General features: G+C 36.9%; 1 protein-coding gene across 1 annotated transcript in view; it reads left to right on the top strand.

The window, feature by feature from the left end:
- ACSS3 (acyl-CoA synthetase short chain family member 3) overlaps nt 1-13955 on the top strand; it is a 156174-nt gene that overhangs the window by 137878 nt on the left and 4341 nt on the right. The gene's annotated exons all lie outside the window — the stretch shown is intronic.

The following is a 13955-nucleotide window of genomic DNA, read 5'->3' as shown; positions in this document are numbered from 1 at the left end:
GCCTCTAGTTTCTTGATTTCCTCCTGCTCAATAATCAGATTTATATATGGTCTTTAAGGGGTATGAGATTTAAACACTTCATTACACTCTTAATCCTGAGAATTTTCTCCCAATGTTAATTACATAAAGTCGTCAGAAGATGTATTTTAGTGTTAAACGTTTCAAAAATTTACCTAAAGCTAAGTCTCCTTTGTGGTTGTACGCTATAAGCATAGATTGTTGTAACCATAACCAGAAAAAGAATACAGAACAGTGTCAACACTGACAAAGAATTATTTCATAATACATGGGTCGCTATGCAAGTTTTGAGACAGACTGTGTCGTGGTCCATCATTTCACTTCCAAGAACACGGTGACAGTGTCCTTTTTATTTGCTGCTGCAAGTTTCAGCTTGCTTTGGTTATTGGTGTTGCCGGGAGGGCTTCATTTGTTTTGCCTGTGCAGATTTTAACATCTCTTGATTTCTGTGTATCTCAAACTTTCCTAATGACCCACATATCACCTTTGTGTCTTGACCTTAGAAACCTCTTATTTTTCTGTTTCCATGTTTTGTCTTTTCAAAAATTTATTATAAATGGATTATACACGTACAATATGTGACCTGTGGGTTACTTCATTTAGGAAAATGCCTTTGTGATCCATCCAAATTGTCGCGTATGTAGTTTGTTCTTTTATGTTGCTGTGCAGTATTCCCTTGTATGAATGTAATGAGTTTAGGGTTAGGTTCACCCATTGAAGAACATGTGTTCTTCCTAAGTTAGTGCAGTTATAGATAATGCTGTTACGTACATTCAAGTACAGGCTTTGGGGAAAACTGTTTTCATTTGTCTAGGATAAATCCCTCTAGTGGAGTCGCTGGGTTACATGGCAAGGGTACGTTTAAGGTTATGAATATCTACCAAGCTCTTCCAGAGTGTCTGTGCTACTTCATAGGCCCACCAACAATGTTGAGATTTCCAATTTTTCCCATCTTTACAGAAGTTGGTAGTGTCATTACTCTTTATTTAAAACATTATCATAGATGTGTAATTGTATCTCAATGTGGTTTTAACTCTCCTTTCTGTAATAAATGATGTTGACTAACTTTTGACATGTTTATTTGCCATCCGTATGTTCTTTGGTTAGATATCTGTTAGAAGCTTTTTCCATATTTTTTAATTCTTCTATTTTTCAGTTTTGAGAGTTCTTTATATTTTCTCGATATCAGTCCTTTATTTAATTTACAGTTTACAAATATTTTCTTCTAGATTGTGGCTGGACTTTTGGTTAAAAATGCCCTTCACAGAACAAAAATGTTTTACACTTGTTGAAGTCTCATCCACCATTTTTAACAGATCGTGATTTTGGTGTTATCTAAGAACTCTTTTTTAATCCAAGGTCACACAGGTTTCTCTTTGTTTTTATCTAAGAGTTTTATAGTTTTACATTTTATTTTAAATTTACGTCTGGGTAGGTTAAGGGAGTTTTTTTTTAATGGATGGCAATTTTTCTAGCATCGTTTGTTGAAAAGACTGCCCTCAATTCTTCATTGAATTGCCTTTTCATCTTTGTCAAAAATTAGCTGACTATATTGAAGTGGGTCTGCTTTTAGAGTATCTTGTCTGTGTCTTTGATTTATATGTTTATCTTTTCATCAATACTCTACTACTATAGCTTTAGAATACATCTTAAAGTGAAATAGTGAGTCCTCCATATCTGCCCTTCTCTGTCAATACTGCTTTGGCTGTGTAGTTCCCTTTATTTTTTTCTCACATTTTTTTAAAAATAAGCTTTTCTATAGCTACAATGAATCCATGCATAAATTTTGGTTGAGATTATATTATATCTAGAGGTTGATTAGAAAAAAATTGATATTTTCACCACATTGAGTCTTCCAATTCATGAATTTTGTATATTTCTTCTTTTGTTTCAGTCTTGCTTGATAAATTTCATCAATATTTTGTGCTTTTTAGCACAGAGGCTCTTAATAACTTTAGTTAGACTTACACTAAGGTATTTGATTTTTTAGTTATCACAAATAGTATTTTTAAAAATTTTCATTTCCAAATATTCATTGCTATTGAATAGAAATACTATTGACTTTTTTTTTTTTTTTTTTTTTTGCAGTTTTTGGCTGGGGTCGGGTTTGAACCTGCCACCTCCCGTATATGGGACTGGCTCCCTACTCCTTTGAACCACCAGTGCTGCCCAACTAGTGACTTTTATATACTGATATGTAAAACTTGTTTATTAGTTCTAGCAGTTTTTTGGGTAGATTCATTGAGATTTTCTTTGTAAATAATTCTGCTTTCTGGGAATAATGACAGTTTAATTACTTTCCAACCTGAATGTCTTTCATGTTTTTTCTTGCCTTTTTAAACTGGCTGGAACTTCAGGTAGGATACTAAATAAGAGTGATGAGAATAGAAACCCTGGTCTTGCTCCTGATCTTAGGCTAAAAGCATTCAATGTGTTGTGATTAAAATGATATTAACTGTAAGAGTTTCTAAAGATAGCATTTATCAAATCGAGACAGTTTCCTTCCATTAATAATTTGCTAAAGTGCTTTTTTTAAATATTTTGGAATAACTGTTGAATTTGTGAAGTATTTTTTCTGTCAAGTGTATTGATAAGATCATGTGCTTTTTAAGCGTTTTATGTGAGTTATATTAATGAATTTTCAACTGTTGAACCAGTGTTGTGTTCCTGAATTAAGCCTTACTTGGTTGCAATGAATTAATATTTTTATACTAATTTTATAATATTTTTATATGTTGATCATTTAAATCAATAGTAATTGTCCTTCTTCTGAAGTCTACTGTGTATGGTAATCAAATAGCCACTCCATCTTTTTTTAATAGTATTTGAATCATTTATCTTTTTCCATCATTTCATTATTGATCTATTTGATTATATTTCATGTAAGTTTCTTTCTTTCTTTCTTTCTCTTTTCTTTTTTTTCTTTTTTGAGACAGAGTCTTACTTTGTTGCCCTCCATAGAGTGCTGTGGTGTCAGCAACCTCAAAGTCTTAAGCTCAAATGATTCTCTTGCCTCACTCTCCCAAGTACCTGGGACTCTAGGTGCCCACTATAATGCCAGGCTATTTTTAGAGAAGAGGTCTCGCTCTGCCTCAGACTGGTCTCCAACTGGTGAACTCAGGTGATCCACTCAGCGTGGCCTCCCAGAGTGTTAGGATTACAAGCACGAGCCACTGTGCCCAGCCAAGTTCTTATTTATTTATTTATTTATTATTTAATTTAATTTTTTATTAAAGCATAACCATATACACATATGGGATACAATGTGCTGATTTGATATACAATGTGGAATGCTTAAATCAAACTGATTAACATAACCATCACCTCACTTATTGTGGTAAGACACATATAAATTACTTTTAGTTATTTTGACATGTACCCTTGCATTATGCACATTAGGTAAGATCCCACCAAATACTCTCCCTCCCCCCACCAATTGCCCTCTTCTCCCCCCCTCTTCCTTCCCTCTTGCTAAACTATATTTGTGTCATATCATTCATATGAACGTGTAACTGTTTATATATTGGTTTCAAAATAATATTGAGTACACTGGATACTTTTTTCTCCTGTTCTTCAGATACTTTACTGAGAAGGATATGTTCCAACTCCATCCATGTAAACATAAATATATAAAGTCTCCATCTGTTTTTGTGGCTGTATAGTATTCTGTGGTGTACATATACCACAATTTATTAATCCATTCATGGATTGATGGGCATTTGGGCTGCTTCCATGGCTTGGCAATTATGAATTGGGCTGCAGTAAATGTTCTGGTATAAATGTCTTTGTGGTAAAACACTTTTTGTTCTTCGGATTAAATAACTAGTAATAGAATTGTTGGATCCACTGCTTTTTGTTCTTCGGAGTAAATAACTAGTAACAGAATTGTTGGATCCATTTTTAATTCTTTAAGGATTCTTCATACTTCTTTCCATAAAAGTCTGTGTTAGTTTGCAATCCTAGCAGTATGGCAGTATTCCCTTCTCTCCACATCCACACTAGCATCTGCAGTTTTGGGACTTTGTGATATGGGCTGTTCTTGCTGGGGGTAGGTGATATCTCAAAGTGATTTTGATTTGAATTTCTCTGATAATTAAAGACAACGGGGACAGAGGAGGTCAAACTCTCTCTCTCTATGGATGACATGAACTTATACCTGGAAAATTCCAGGGACTCAACTACAAAAGTCTTAGAAGTGATCAAGGAATATAGCAGTGGGATACAAAAACAATACCTACAGATCAGTATATTTTATATATACCAACAACAGTCAAGCCAAAAATATAGTAAAGGGCTCTATTCCTTTTACAGTAGTGTCAAAGAAGATGAAATACCTGGTGATTTATCTAACAAAGGATGTTAAAGAACTCTATAAAGAGAACTGTGAAACCCTGAGAAAAGAAATAGCAGAAGATGTTAAAAAATTGAAAAACATACCATGCTCATGGTTGGAAGAATCAACATTGTTAAAATGTCCACACAACCCAAAGCAATCTATAGAATTAATGTAATCTCCATCAAGGCACCAGTGTGATACTTTAAAGAACTTGAAAAAGTAATACTTCACTTTATATATGGATGGAGAGGAAGGCAAATAGCCAACAATTCTTAAAAATAAGAACAAATCTAGAGGCATCACACTGCCAGACTTCAGGTTATACTATAAATATATAGTGATCAAAACAGCATGGTACTAGCACAAAAATAGAGATATAGACATATGGAATGAAATAGAGAATCTGGAGATGAACCCAGCCACATACCATCATTTGATCTTTGATAAGTTTTAGAAAAACATTCACTGGGGAAAAGAATCCCTATTTAACAAATGGTATTGGGAGAACTGGGTAGTGACCTGTAGAGAACTGAAACTGGACCCACACATCTCACCACTAACAAAAATTGATTCTCAGTGGATAAAAGACTTAACTTTAAGACATGAAACTATAAAAATAGTAGAAAAGACTGCAGGGGAAACATTTGAAGATATTGGACTGGCTATTTTATGAGGAAGACCTCCTCCCTGACAATTGAAGCAACACCCAAAATAACTTGATTTAATCAAGCTAAAAAGCTCTGGGACAGCTAAAAGCACAACTAAAGCAAACAGACAGCCTTCAGAATCGGAGCAGATTTTTGCATGTTATGATTCTGACAAAGGTCTGATAAGTAGAATCTACAGAGAATTCAAATTAATGAATAAGAAAAGAACAAACAAACCCATTTCTCTGTGGGCAAGAGACTTGAGCAGAAACTTCTCTAAAGATGACAGACAAATGGCCAACAAACACATGAAAAAATGCTCATTTTTCTTTAATCATCAGAGAAATGCAAATCATGTAAGTTTCTTACAGACAGCATAAATTTGGGTCATATAGACAAAATATGTTTGTTTTTATCTTTATCCAATATGACATTTTCTATTTTTCACAGTTGTTTTTAAACCGTTTATATTAAATTAATTATTGATATATTTATGTCTACATTATTAGTTTTCTTTTTGCCTCATCTCTTTTTCATTCCCTCATTTTCACTCTTCTCTATACATTTAATTTATTTTATGGTTTTTGCGTAGCTTTTATTTCTGCTGAGAACTTCTATGATTTCAGTCATTCTGGGAGTTGTCATCCATACTTTGTGAGCCATTATTATCTTTTTTTATATTCATCTTTGTTAATTTTATCTTGATGTGAAAATAATGTGTTCTGGGTTAATTCCATGTATCTTGTTTGCCATCTAAAGTCTGTTTCTGACATGTTGACAATTTCCCTTTGGTTGGATCCCTTTCTGGCTGGATCACTAGGGTTAGATCCCTTTCCATGGATCTGTTACGATCTTTGGAGGTGTCAAGATATCTCATTTGTTCGTGTTGCCAGAATTCTTTCGCAAGTTTCTTCTCATCTGAAACCTTTTCTTTCAGGTCTGGGCTGATAGGTTGGCGATGCATCTATCCTCCTTTGTTGGGAACTCTCCTATTTAGGGAAAAGGAGGAGAAATCCCTGGATAACACGTTTGTGTGCTGCTCCAGGGGATTCACCTAGCAGGAGAGGGTTCGGTGCACTGTTAACCTGTAATGAAGCTGTTTTTCTATATCAACCCATTTCCTTGTAGTTGTCACAGTCCACACCAGTGCTGGGGGATATTTGTTTGGAATGGTGGGTTGGTTCCCAGGCTGTTGTTGAAAATTTAGGCAGAGATTGTAGCATGTTCCTTTCCATAGAGGCAGGTGGCTTCATGTTGGCCAGTGCCTGGGCATGTTGTGGGAGTTTGGGAGATGCCTGGATATATCACAGGACTGCAACTAATGGTGGGGCATGTTGCAGGATCTTGACGGGTGCTTGGGTCAGTCACAGGACCTAGGCCAGTGACTGGGAAGGTCATGGGACATTGGCAGACACCTGTGTGAGTTGTGAGACTTGATGGATGTCTAGGCATTTGCAGGACCAAAGCTAGTGGTGGAGAAGATTGCTGGACTTTCATTATCACCTATGCAAGGTATAGGGGCTTGGTAGGCGCCTGCATGTATCAAAGGTCTTTGCTGGTGCCAGGGTGAGTTGCAAGAGCACAACTTGCTCTTCTGACCATAGTGGCTATGCCACCTATGGCTGGCAGGGCTGGGGAGATGTGTGGCTTCTTTCCAGGAAGTTACAGTGACTGAAGTTCTCCCTCCACTTAGATTTAACTATGGCAGCTGCTACAGTGGTACTCAGGTGGCAGAAGCAGTGTTATAGAGATGGCAAGATGGGGGTGGTAGATACTGAGGCCTGGTACCTGGCTGCTCTGCTCTGATCCTTAGGAGGCAGCCAGTGGAAGCAGGGGTGAGGGTGCCTGACCACCAGTCATGGTGTAAATGAGAGCACCCATTGTCCCTATTCCCTCCCTGACCTAGGAAGGGTAATGGGAGGCAGGTGAAATGGACCTCACCATTCTGTAGACTGGACATTCTTGGGCTAAGACCATAGACTGGAATCCATTGCTGCAATCAGGGCCCAGAAATTGGTGAGGCCCCGCTGTGCCCACTTCCCAATGAATGGAGCTGTTGTGATCTAGAATAAGACTGGGCAAGTCAACAAAAATCCCGCTTCAGGAAAAGCATGGCTGCTTTAAGGGGAGAGGTGGCAGTGATTCTTTCTGTGTTCTCTTGGTGTAGAGTGGGATAGAACTCTCGTTTCTTTCCCACAGGATTCGCTTTACAGCTATTGTGGGAAGTGAACGGGGTCCTTGGCTGACATTCACTTGGTGTACGGTGTGGGGATACAAGTTTTGCTACAGCTCTGTAGGGAGAGGGAGGAGCACCGCTTCTTTTTTAGTGCTCATCTGGAATGTAGGAAGGGTATGGTCTCCTTTGCTGCCCTGCTCCTTTTCCTGGGTGTCTGGCTAAACAGAGAAAGCTTTTCTTCGGGCTTTTCCCATCTACCCTCATTGTCAGTTTCATATTTTAGACTACTCTTGCTCCCAGGGCAGAATATCTAGAAAGTAAAAAAAAAAAAGCATATAAAATTAGCTAAACCCAAAATCTCCCAAACAAGCAAACAAACAACAACAACAACAAAAAAAAAAAATGGAGAACTCCCCCATGGGTTATCTCTCAAGTTTTGATAATTCCTATTGAGTCTTCTCATATGTATTTTAGCCTCAAGTTTTTTCATTATAATTAGTAGAAGAATAAGTGGGAATGTAGTTACTTCATTTTTTTCTAGAAGCAAACCTAAGAATAGATTTTAATCTGAATAGAACAAATAAACTATAGTTTATGAAAGAAAATGTTTAAAATAGTGTGATTAACAATTCAGTGGACTCAGAGCATACTGACTCAAAGGTTTAGTTTCTCTTCTTCTGATTAAATGTGACTCAACTTCTCTAAAAGTTGTGCCTTTTATCAGTCAATTATAAATATTTATAATAGCTTAATATTTCTTGTTATGTTGGCTCTTTATTATTGGCATTGTGGTATTTTTGAGATAAAAATGAAGTTATAAAATATTTTGGAACATGTGAATTTTGTTTTCTATTATAATATTATCCTGTTTTTAAATGATTCTGATTTTCTGATAACCTGAAACTGAAATTTGTGCTACATGTATTTTGGTGTGTTGGCAAAAAATGGTTCTACTTACATGAATTTTTAATTTTTTGCTTTTAAGAAATTATTTTCAATATTTGCCAACATTTCTGGCACACTCAACACATCAAAACGTGATGATTACAAATGTACAGCTCTCAGTATCATTCCAAATCCTTAAAAAGAGAAATGTCAACCCAATCAAATATATATTGTTTTTTCATATGTTTCTGCTGACATCCTTTTCCCTGTATATAATAGCGGAGTAAGACAGGCAGATAATAGGCCTCTAAAATGGAAAAATAGAAAAGTATTTTAGAATTATTCACATCTAACAGAAACTGTGTCATTCCATCTTGAAGTATTTGTAATATTTTATAGGACACCTCTCAGGCGTTAACTCTGTAAGTTAACACGTCCCTTTATATGAATTAATGATTAACTTTGTATTGAATATTTATTTATTTATATTATTATTATTATTATTTGTTCGTTTTTGAGGCAGAGTCTCATTATGTTGCCCGTGGTAGAGTGCTGTGACATCACAGCTCACAGCAACCTCCAACTCTTAGGCTTGAGTGATTCTCTTGCCTCAGTCTCCCAAGTAGCTGGGACTACAGGTGCCCACCACAGTGCCTGGCTACTTTTTGGTTGCAGTTGTCATTGTTGTTTAGCAGGCCCAGGCTGGGTTTGAACCCGACAGTCTCGGTATATGTGGCTGGTGCCGTAACCACTGTTCTTTGGGTGCTAGCCAAATATTTATTTTTAATAACAAAATTAATATCTCAATACTTATCAGAGTTGTCTTCTCTGTAATTTGAATTTCCTCAAATGTTGCAAACTGACATTCTTTACTGGTTTTTAATCAACTTCTAGAAAAATTGCTTAACAAATTGAAATTTTTATGCAGGTAACAGAACTGACTCTTATTAAAGTGCCCAAACCTTACCACTGATGTGCTTTTCCAGGGTTCCCAGTGGTCAATATTTTTGTAATTTTTGTGAATTCCGTTGTAACTTTCAAAAATAGAAATTGAAGGTTTTAATCCATTGAAAGTTTCATTTGCAGAAAAATAAGATATCCTCAATGTTGCTTTTATATGGTCTAGTTTTCTCAAGTAAAAATTTTCTGAGTGGCTATAAAAAAAAAAGGAAAGAAAATAGATGCTGGAGAAGATGCAGAGAACAGAGAACTTATATCCATTATTGATGGGAATGTAAATTGGTGTGGCCATCATGGAAAGCAGTATGGAAATTTCTCGAAAGATGAAATACTGAATTATCTTAAGATCCAACAATCCCACTATTTGGTATTTATTCAAGGAAAAGGCCATAGATTCATCAAAGGGAAAGGTGTCCCTCAGTGTTTATTGCAGTACTATTCATAGTATGGAATCTGAGTTTTCATCACTGGAAAAATAGATCAAGAAAATTTGGTATATATATATATATATATATATACACACACAATGGCATACTACTTGGCAGTGAAATAAGCCGGGCAGAGAAACATAACTATCTCATCTTCCTACTAATATGGAGAAAATGTAGGGTCTAAAAAATTTGATTTTCTGGAGGTGAGAGAGTACAATGATAGTGACCAGAGGATGAGGTGGACTAGTGGGGTGGAGATGAGAATTTTATCATTGGATAAAAACCTACAGTTAGATAGAAGGAATAAGCTCCAATATCTGACAGCAGTTAAAGACAATGAATTGTGTATTTCAAAATTTTTAGAAGAGAAGGCTTGAAATGTTCCCAACACCAAGAAATGATGAATAATTAAGATGATGGATACCCTAAGTACCTTGACTTCCTCATGACACATTGTGGCTGTAACAAAATGTCACACATATCCCATTAAATGTACAAATGTTGTATATCAATAAACCTTTTAAAAAAGAATTTCAAGTACAAGAAAACCAAAAGAATCCTGAGTGTATTACCTCACGTGAGACTAAATCAAGCAGAAATTTTACTAAAATTACTCTATCAGAAATATTTCAGGAAAGAGTATGACCTTTTTTGTTCTCATCATAAGGAAATGGAATCCTGGAATAGCTTTTAAAAATTTAAGAGAACATTATCCTTGCAGATCCCAATACAAACTGAGGGTCCTCTGTAACTGTTAAGTAACAATCAAGTCTATTTTAACAGTTGATTAATCTTTGAAAGCCTAATATCCTGCGACATTTAGGAAACTGGGTGGAGGTTCAAGGCGTTCATAAGTAAATTATGTCTCAAATTGCCCAGGTTAAGCCTTGGGAGCCAAAATTAGAAGGCATATTAAAGTGGTTCTGGCTCAGTTTTCTTTGGCAGCTGTGGGAAAGGCTTCTCATGCAAAGATACCTACAGGAAACGTGTTGAGTGCCTTAATTTCATTATTTTACTTGTAACTGAGGTGTTAGTCTGTTAAATAATCCTGCTAATTATATCCTTGGGAATTTAGAAATCTAAGGCTACAACATTGGCTTTAAATTCTAGGGCACTGTCCTCATGTGATTTGCCCTTTTAAAGGTTGTTCTGACCAACGTGTCACTGTTTTCCAAGTTGTGTTTTGTTTGCTATTTTAGGAGTGATTTCTTCAAGATCAAACATATTTCCATAAGGTGACTGTATACCCAACTGACACACCTTACAATTTCAGTCTTACCCAGCATTAAATGACTACTGAATTTAAATAATTGCCAAATCGCTGAATATTTCCTGAGTGCTGACATGAATATGGATGAGGATGTGGTGTCTTTCCGGCAGTTTCCTAGACTACTCCAGGGGGAGTGGAAATGGAAAACATCCCTCTTCTCCCACTGAAGAGACAATCTCTCATGGCAGACTGCCTCCTCCTATCTTTTGAGAGTGTTTGATTTAAATTAATTTTTCTTAATTAAAATTCTTAAAAACGTAATGGAAACATCTATGTAGGTTAGCCCACTGAAGCCTTAAAACCTTTTAAATTTATTAAAATCTATACAAAAATGGCAGTACTCTAGAAACAGCAAAAGTCAGGCAGCTACCAGGCATGTGGCCATAACATTTATATACTCACTTGTGGTGAGACAATTGCCTTTTAAGTTATATCACTTTTTGAGGTACTTAAATGCCAGTTAATCACAGATGTTTCATAGATTTTACTTGGAGGAAAAGTCTGAGTGTGGCTCTTGATTTCCCCCTTCCTGGCATAGGGGTTGGCTTCGGTCCCTTAAATCTTGCCAAGATATATTTTGAAGCTTTCCTTTTTTGAGGATTCAGCGGTTGAAATCATCATTTGGCATGCAAATATTATTTGTAGGATCAACATAAAAAGCTGCCTCCCTTCCTTTAAGGCATCCTGTTAACTGATAGATTAATATAATATGTTCTCTACTATAAAAATAATGAACCTCATTTAGAGATGACACAGAATTCTTGAAAATGATTTTTAAGAATATATCTGCAGTAGGGAAAAAAGAGAAACTTATAAAGAATTGTGTGATACTGTATTTTACTTCTGATTTTAAAATACTCCCTGCCCTTATAGAAAAACAAGCACATTTTCCCATCCACTTTGGGCACTCAAAGCAAGAATCATACGATTGGATCAAGAAGCCAAAGGGCCCATCCACTTCTAAAATCACTACCGGGTAGAAACACGGTAAAATTAGAGTGACAAGATGAAAAGGTGAAAGGCTAGATGTTCTGACACTAAATCTGGTTACAATTATGGCCATACAGTTTGGGGGACAAAATATATGGTTTTATAGGGTTTTGAACAGATAATGTGGCATTTCAGAAACTGAGGTATAGAAGTCATGGCATACTTGAATAGTTCAATATATATTTTTTACAATTACAATTATCCAGGAGGAAGAGTTGCTCCTTCTTCTTAAGACAATGCCTAGTCAGAATTACAAGTTCTAGTTTTCCAAGTCTGTGTCTTATCTCCCATAGTCCAAGTATCCTTTTCCCAGGCTGGTGATTGACTGCAGGAACTGCCAAAACAAATATCTGGCAGTGGAATTTGCCTCTCTGATTCCAACAGATGGGCCTTAAAAGTAAATAAGTCCGTAAAAAGCAAGAAAAAGCTGTTGGGAACATTGTGAGAGTTCACAGAGAAGCAGCGGGAGAGAACGGTGTTGTATAGTATGTATTTAGCAGATGCTTTTTAGTTAGGCTCAACTAATGAGAAAGGCAGAGAATATGTTTATCTCAGCAAATAATCTGAGAAAACATGTCACACAGAATCTCTTATTTAGCATGTACTATCCTCAGCAATGAAGGGGTCAAAAGACACGTGAATAAAACCCCTGACGATCTATACTTCAGATTGGATGTTTACCAATAAGTGCAGGAGAAATGTGAGTTTATATGTTTAAATAGGGGCAATGTGAGGCATGACACGGAATTTGTACCAAATATTCATTGAGTCCTTCAGGAGTTCAGAGAAGAGAACACTCATTTTCAACTTTCAGTAAAAACAAAACTTTTTTTTTTTTTGCAGTTTTTTTTTTTTTTTTTTTTGGCTGAGGGCTGGGTTTGAACCCACCACCTCTGGCATATGGGGCCAGCGTCCTACTCCTTTGAGCCACAGGCGCTGCCCCCAAAACAAAGAAATTCATGGAACATTTGGGATTTGAAGGTGGCACGCTGGTACCTGGTTACATTCAGTGTCCCCCCCCTCCTTTTTTCCCTTCCTTCCTACCTCTCTGCCTGTGCCTTTTTTAGTCTAGTTTACCAGCTGCCCCTTTTTCTTGTGACCATTAGATGTTGGAATTCCTTAGGGCCTTACTCCTTTCTTCTCCCTGTTTTCTCCCAAACTGACTTCATCAAACTCTACAACTCCCATTACTAACTGCACGATAATGACGTCCACTTGTGCATCTGTGGTTAAGCGGCTCCTCAGATCCCTGTGTCCGACCACCTCACTCAGTTGTCTCCAAGGGACCTCAATGAAACAGCGCCAAGACTTAATACTTGATTTCCCCTCCTAAGCCTTGTCCTCACTGGCACTTTATAAGTTAGAAAATGGCACCGCCATCCAACCGGCTGCTTGAGCCAAAGCCTCCAGAATTTTCCTTAACCCTTCTGCCTTATTCATTTCCTACATCCCATGTAATCGTCAAATTGTGTCTGTTTGACGTCTAAGGAAACTCTGACATCATTGTACTCCCTTCCATGACCTCCTTCTGTTATAGTAATTTCTCTGGTGGTTTCCCTGGATAAAGCGACACCCACCTCAACAATCCTTCCATCACTCTCCACGGTGGAACTAAAGGAAGTTTGTGATTTTAAAAATCCACTCTGAAGTGAAAGAAGCCAATATGAAAAGGTGACATGCAGAATGATTCCAGTTATATGACATTGGAAAAAGACTTTGAAGATAGTAAAAAGATCATGGTCGCCAGGGGTTAGGAGAAAGGGTGGGATGAATGAATGGGCAGAGCACAGTGGGTATTTAGAGCAGTGAAACTAGTCCGTTATGTTTGCCAAAAATAGAATGTCCAAAATGAATGAACTGTAATGCAAACTATAATGGAAATTGTCGATTTGGGTTCATCAGTTATATCAAATGTACCACTCTGGTGCAAAATTTTGACAGTGGGGGAGGCTGTGCATATGTGAAGGCAGGGGGTGTGTAGAAAATACCGTCTGCTCAATTTTCTTGTGCACCTAGAACTACTTTGTTTTTCTAAGTGTCTTTAGGAAATCCACTATGATTGTGCATCTCCTCCTCAACTCCTGAAAATGCTTTATTTCTTTCCCAGTGATGTTGAAATAACAGTTGGCACTTCCTAGCACAGTCCTTGTCTACCTCTGTAGCCTCTCCCACTCCCTTATGTGCCTCTGCAGCCCCTCCCACTCCCTTGCTTACCTCTGCAGCCCCTCCCACTCCCTTGTCT

This window comes from Otolemur garnettii, unplaced genomic scaffold, assembly GCF_000181295.1.
Source record: "Otolemur garnettii isolate 467f Iridium unplaced genomic scaffold, OtoGar3 scaffold00007, whole genome shotgun sequence".
Lineage (NCBI taxonomy): Eukaryota > Metazoa > Chordata > Mammalia > Primates > Galagidae > Otolemur > Otolemur garnettii.
This window is presented reverse-complemented; position numbering and strand designations above follow the sequence as displayed.